Source organism: Gavia stellata, chromosome 29 (assembly GCF_030936135.1).
Source record: "Gavia stellata isolate bGavSte3 chromosome 29, bGavSte3.hap2, whole genome shotgun sequence".
Taxonomy (NCBI): Eukaryota; Metazoa; Chordata; class Aves; order Gaviiformes; family Gaviidae; genus Gavia; species Gavia stellata.
In genome coordinates this window covers 6231134-6238684 of record NC_082622.1, presented here as the reverse complement: position 1 = coordinate 6238684, position 7551 = coordinate 6231134, and positions in this window count along the sequence as shown.

Below are 7551 nucleotides of genomic sequence, written 5' to 3'. Positions count from 1 at the left end.
CTAGACATCATCTGTCAGCCCTCTTGGTCATAGTCACAAAGACCAGGCTGGATGCTGAAACTGGCTGCTTCTCATTTCTCACCAGCTACCCTGCCCACCTTGGTTGCAGTGCTGAAAGACAGCTCTGGAGGAGGCCACTGGGTGGGCTACCTGGGTGCAGCCTCTCTCCTTATTAGTTTAGGGAGGTATATGAAAGCACAGTCTTTCCCTTAAGATTCTTCATCGGAGTCTGTAGGTGCCTAGATAGTGTGTGACAACCATCACTGCACTGGGACATCTTCAGCCCGCTGCCTTCCACTGGCCAGAATTGACCACAAGCTCGTTAACTGGGTCTGGCCAAAATATCGTTAGGAGAAATGCTGGCAATTCACTTGGCTTCTAAACTGGAAGACGGTTCCTCAATGTGATCCAACTAAATTGTATTTAAAATCCTTTTCCATCTCTTTAAATGGTTCAAATTCTACCTCTGATTAAATTCCCATTAATAATGCTCTTGGCTATTTAGTTACTGCAGCAGGGTTAAATGTTCCCTAAGCCTCCTGGTTTAATTGACTTTGTTAATACAGCTAAAGAAGCTAAAGTATGTTCCACACATCTTTTGCAGAGATGGGGTTTGTTTCAATGTGTACAAGGAGTCGAGCCTTAGGGTACACACCTGATCTTCTAAATGAACCTGATGTTTTGTGGCTTTTAGCAAGCTAGATGATCCTTCTGCTTCATGCAGTATTTTCTCTCCAGGGCTCAGAATATTTCCCTGCGAAAGCCTGACTCAAAAAACCCTGAAATCTGATAAAATGTATAGATTTATTGTAAGTTTCCAGCCAGGTCAAGGGCTGAGTTCTAGACGGGAAGTGGTTTCGGTTTTCTGAAATGTTAGATGATTTGGCCAATACAAACTGAACACAAGCTGTCCCAAGCCTGTTAATAAGTCAGACGATGGCACTATCAATGCTGGTTTTGAGACTGATAAAAGACTCTTTTTAATATGCTACTGTTATACTGTTTTTTCTTCTCTAAACTGATTTACTGAGGTGAGTCTCTCCAATACAGGCTGAGAACCAATTCACACAAATATGCTTAATGCTGCTCCACACATTACTTTTTTTTTTCTAATGGAGAGGAGAAATGAGCAGCAATTCTTTGATGTAGAGAGTAGATCGAGCTGATGATCGATATGTAACAGATATGTAAGAGGGACTTGACCACCTTTAGAAGCAGCAGCATCTGATGGAGGTGGAGATGCTCCAGGACTCCAGAGATGTCCGTTAAATTACCTGACTGACTGTGGCTTTTTCCCCCCATCTGACCCAGAGCAAAAGCTCCAGTAGAAAAAGGGCTTTTTGCTTTGAGTGTCTGTGTGTTTCTTTGAGCGCTTCTGCTTTATTTAATTTCTTGTGTTTCTCTAGGCATTCTGGTGCCACTGCCTTCAGTTGGAGGAGACATGCCTCTCCCTCTGCTCTGAAAAAAGAAACAACCAAACACACTTCATTGGTCTCCCTATTCCAAAGACAGGGAAACTGAGGTATGAAGGAAAGGGAAATAACTCATGGAATATCATGGACCCCATCAGAGGAGGGAAGGAAATTGCAGAATGGGTGAGAGTGATCCTGGTCTGCTCTCCAAACCAGGCTCACTACCTGAGACTGCAAGAAAACCCGCTAAAGGTCTAAGCAAATCCCCAGAGACTGCAGGCAGGTAGTTGCCATGGCTGGGGGAGATGGAGTTGTGCTCTATGCCATTGCAGAAGTGTTTTGTTTTACTGACACAGGATAGCCCTCCTTGAGGCTCCTTCCCTCAGCCTTGGGCTGGTCCCCATGAGACAATGCTGCAAACCTCAGTTACGTGCTGGAAGTGCCCCCATGCACCATTCACAGCCTTTTAGTCAAATGTTTGATAAACCTGTCCGCTGATGGGAAATGTTTTCTGGTGAAGGTAACTAGCACAGGTTGCTCCAGCAATCCAGGCCACACCTTTTTGTGAGAGATTCTTTGACATGGAAACTCAGTAAAACTTCTGATTCTACAAATCCTCCTGGATGTTAAACAGTGCCAAAGCTGGCAGAAAATACAGTGTCAGTAAAGCCCGGGGAGGATCGTAAGCATTTTTCTGGTGCCGGCGTCTATCAGACTTTGAAATGGCATCCGGAAACATGATGGAACTGCTAGCAACTTGGCAAAATAATGCATAATGCAACAGGAACAACAGTGCTCAAAACCAGGCAGATCGAGTCATAGCATTCCCTATGATGGAAAGGTCTCTCCTATCCCAAGGGTATTCTGATGTCCATGGGTGGGTATAAATAGACCTTGAAGAGGGCAAAGACAGCAACTTGGCAACATTCCCTGGCATCTCCTCGAGCTGACGTAAGCCAATGCACTGACTGGCCCTGGAGCGGCAGAGGGAATCCCGCGTGATGGATGTATGGCGTTTCTCCAGGAGCCTGTCACTGCAGACTATCCTGCACCACAGAGACCATGCTGCCCTTCTTGTTTTTCTTGCTGCCTTGGTTCCTGCCGATTTGAATGATACCTATAAACCTTCCAGGATTCAGACCCTAGAGGCTGGGACAGGAGCCATTATAATTGCATAAATCAAACATCATAAAAAAGACGGGCTTTACTTTAGCTTTCCTGCAGACAGTTCATTAAGATAATTACTCACTTGTATCAGTCGAACGAAGTCGCTGCAACTGCTGTCCCCGGTGATGGGCCCAGAATGACAGAAGTTGGCAGAGTGGTCATGCATCAGCCCAAATCCTTTTGCTGCCATTTGCTTTCCGTCTGCGCACTCATCCATCCGGCCAGATGCCCCCACAGACTCCAGCTGAGGATCTTTCTCATTCATGCGTCTGCCCACAGGATTTTCGTAACATTTCTGCTAGTGAAAGTTATTTTACAAAGATGTTCCTCTTCTTGGATGATCCCAGAGCCTTTATTACTACGTCTTCCTACCCTGGTCCTTTTGTACAGTTTGCCTTGACCCAGCGGTATGTTGGCTCATTCACCTTAGAGAAAAAGAGCTGCCCACACACTGACCTTCATCTTTACAAATAAAACAGCAGTCTGACACTGCTGTTTCATTCAAGCAATTGAGTAGGACAGCTATAACGTTAGGGACTTCTGGGCCAGGCCAGCATTATTGGTGGCACTGTACAGGTGGAGAAGTCAAGGCACGGAGGGAGGACATGAGCTGCCCCAAGTTTTGCAGGTGGTCAGCAGGAGAGCCAGGAATAGCGCCCAGGAGGCAACTCGGTCCCAGGGAAAAGATGTGGGCAAGGTTAAGATGGCAAATAAAAAATGATCCTTCTGAAATAAATGTGACCCATAAAATACATAAACATTGACTAGCCATAAACAGCATTTACTATTTACAGCATCAGAGCACAAGGATATTTGCCAGCCGTTTGCAGCTTAAAGGATAAACAGCAGTTCTTTTGATCCTGAGTTGTCGAAAGGGTTATATTTAAAGCCGTTCATTTCTCCCCAGTCTTTCACCCTTTACATCATTTGTTTTATGCTTTGCACTGATCCCACTGCTGTAAATATCACTTTCGCAATACAGTAGTGGTGCAGTAAATATCCTTTCTGGTAATGAAGCAGGTTGGGAGGGACTCTTCCACTCCCTGTGACAAACTGAAATAGAAACACCGCGGGGATAAAATATGAGAGTTGGAGCTCTGACTAAATGGCAGCTTTTGTCACCATTTCTCTGAGTGTTTGAAAAATGGAGGCTGTGAATCCAGCTCAGAAACACTCACCTGGGAATGTCAAGGAAGCCTGAAAAAGACAAAAAAATTACTGAGCATTTTGCTAAACCTTGGAGTTTTCTGGTGGCTGGAGGGCAAGAAAGCTGTGTTTACTACAGCTAACAGGTTTGTTTAGAATGAAATAAAAATCAACAGTAAACTACTCGGGATTTGGCTGCTTGTCCCTTCCCAACCCTCTTCTTGCTCTACTGCCTCAACTAGCGTGACTTAGCCACATCTCCAGATCCCTTCAAAGAAGTATTTATTGTCCAGGGCTACAAACACTGTGCTTTTTTTTTTAAGGAAAAATCCAATATTTCAAATGCCTTCTGCTTGAACTCTGTTGGAAGTTTGGAAATGTCTTGAGATCCCTGAAGTCTGATTTCCTTTTTCCTCACAGAAAACCTTCACATTCTTCTGGGTCATTTACATGGAAGCGCCTTAGGGACTGATTCATTTTCATTTTATCATTTTGGTTTGTTGCAGTGTGAAATTTATACTAAGATATTAAATGTAATAATGGTATGTTTATTGGAAATATGTAAATATAAAACTAAAATACTGTTTTAAAATAAAACTTGAGCAAAACCAATTGGCAAAGTAAAATGCCAAATCAAAACAAAGCATGACTGCACTATTGAAACTAAAATGTCGTTTTTCTTGGCTTTTTCCATCTGACCTACGTTCCTGTGAAATGTTATGCATATAGTGATAGAGGAAGAATCTGCATTTATATAGTTTATACCATCAGACTTGTGTGTCTTCTGACAAATGAGAAGTTACCGCTTCTCCCAGCTGTAATACTGCCCATATTAGTATGTGCTCGCTTTTTAGTACTTTTAGTACTTATTCTTAAACTGGACTTTGCTCTTTCCTGGCCCATCCCAAGGCTGGCAGATTTGACAGTCCAAAGAATGAAGGCGTCCAGCAGAGTGGGATTTTACAAACCAGGAACAGGTTGTTAGAAAAACAAGGGAGGATGTGAAGGAGAACGCAGAACAGTGAGCAAGCCATGAATAAGTCTGGGGCATCGCACAGAGCTTTGAGGCGCCAGCCACCAAGGGAAATCTCTCTCCTGCCTGGGTGCAGAGGATGATGCTTCCCCGATTGGTCATGCTGGGGAGGACAAGCTGCATCTCCTGACTTCACACTGGAGTCTTCTGCTGCACCTGACTGCCTTGGGAAAGCCATTTATTTTAATCCAGTCTCATTCACCTGCAGGCAGAAGCCTTGGCTGTAGTAAGGCTGTGTCAGTTGTTAGGGCAGTGCAAAGGCTCTCCAGCCCTGCTAAGCACTTACAATATTATTATTTTCCAGCTGAAGTGTCCCAGCAGTTTAAGCAGTCTGATGGTGAGCTTCACGCTGCCATGGCGTTAAACATGTCTCATCCGTGCTGTGACATCCAGACGCTGCAGACAAGCTTAGTGCAGCCAACCTCATCCATCCGAGCCGGCCGACAACGGGCATCAGCAACCACGGTCTCACACCAGTGACAACAAGATGGACCCAGCAGCTCCAGTCCCTCTGCCCACCCGCTGGTGGGAGCAGGGAGGCTGCAGCCATCAGCAAAGTGCTTTTACCCGTAGTGCTGACAGAGCAGAGCAGAGCAGATCATCCCATCATGTATTGGAGATTTCTCCAAAAAATGATATTTGTCACTTCCATCCTGAGAATAGTCCTGATGGTCATAATCTGAACAAAGATGTGGAGAGCAAGGGACTGGGGTGCAAACTCAGGCCAGAAAACCCATATGGGTGCAGGCGTTGTCTTTCACTGTCAGCTTCTTCGCCTTGAAACAAAGCATCTACATGCCTTTTCTCCTCCATCTGCACTCAGATAATAATACAATGGGACCGTTGTTTGGGGAAAAAAACTCCCTGGCTATACACAACAATTTCCCATCGGTCTGAAGCATTTGATTTCAGCAGGAGCAGGGTGGGACCGGGATCTTCTGCTGACCATCCAGCAGTGGAAGGAAAGAGGGGATCTGGTATTTAAAACAAGCACTTTTTTAGTAAGGACACATGGATGTGAATGTGTTGGAGGGAGAGGCAGCCCTTCCATGTGCCAGGACACGTGAAGCCTACAATAGCAGCTCTGCAGAATGGCAGGGCCGCTCTGGGGCCAGCATGAGCCGTTAATGGTTTGTCTGTTTACGTTGCAAGCAGGCTCGGGAAGAGTTTTAAATGCATATTTTCCTCTTGAAATATTGAATCCAGTGTTTTCATTTTTGGAGGCCTGGGGAAAAATTATGTTTCATATTTTAAAAATAAACACTGCTTTTACAGAGGTATAAATGCAGACCTATAGTATCCAGCACACCTTTGCCTCGCGCCTTATTTTCAAAGCTTTAATGTTGCTTGTGTGCCACAACCTCTGCTAGTGAAAATATTCACCTGAAATGTATTTATCTTTCTTTGCTAATTAACAGCAAAATGACACAGAGAAACTTTATATTTTCCTCTGCAAGAACAGCCATAGAGACTTCATTTACGGAGGGTTCTGAATGATCCCTATTCATGGCAAGCAAGTACTGTCTGCACCAATAGATCCTTGTCTGCACGGCAGGGCAACAGGAGAAACCCCGTTGTAGACAGAGCTGGAGGTAAAATCTCCGGGATTTTATGCTTTTATTTCATTTTGTTCCCTAATAGTCGTAAATGTATGGGTGTAGCTGTTCTATATATTTGGGGAGCAAACATACCTGTGTGCATATAAACGCACAAGGATATCAGTGAATAGTACATATACACATTAGCACTCATCTAAATCATGCATATGTAAACACATCCATGAAAATCATGCATGGAGGAGAGTTACATGTCTGCATGTATGTGCACACATACATATTGATATACATAAACACATATGTGCAATCCTGTTTATATGCATGTATGGTCACGTGTATATATTTATGCATCCATTCATATGCATAAACTTTTATACATGAAGTTTTTATACTGGGCTCTTTCTGCATGCACATGTGTACGTGAAGGTCTACATGTGTTTTCTATACTACTCCATGATCATAATCTGCAATTTTCACATTCTGCATAGTAGCTCTTTTAATCTCAGGGGCTCTGAAATAACAAGCAAATAAAATAAGGTGCCACCAAGCTTGGAAAAGGGCCTCAATGACAGAAAGAGGTGAAATGGGAGCAAAAAAACCCTCCTCTGGAGCATTTGCTCCTTCTGGCTAAAAATTTCCAGCTAGCTCCAGAGATGGCGGAAAGCCTGTGATTGATGGTGTGTACCTGGGAAGATAGCAGTGGGACAAATCCATGCTGATTTTACATGAGAACATAGCCATCTTTTAATATTTTAATTAACACTTTTAATGTTGAAAGAGTTAAGAATAGCCTGGCAACTTCACTAAGGCCAGGTCCTTTTTTTCCTAATCAAAGAGCCTTTCTCCACAGGAGCTCTTGGTCTCTGTTGAAACACTTTTGGAGTAAAGACTGACTCTGGATAAGGGAAGAGAAACTGGACTTTGAATTAAAGGTAGTTTGCCATGGCACTGCACTAACGCAATGCAGATTAAATGGATGAGTGCTCCAAGGGTGTGCGGCTGGAAAGGTGAGCAAAGACTAATCCATCAGAGGAGAAAGGCTTTAATCAACTGACAATAGGGTAATACAGTAGTTAAAAAAAAGAAAATAGATGCACTGCTTTGTGATGAACCCATCATTAAACTCATCTTACTCTAGTACCAAATCTCCCTGCTGCTCTTCCATAAAGAAAACATCGGATTTCTGCTCACTTGCAGCACCATCAGTCTTATTTGTTGATTTAGATTATTGGCTTTT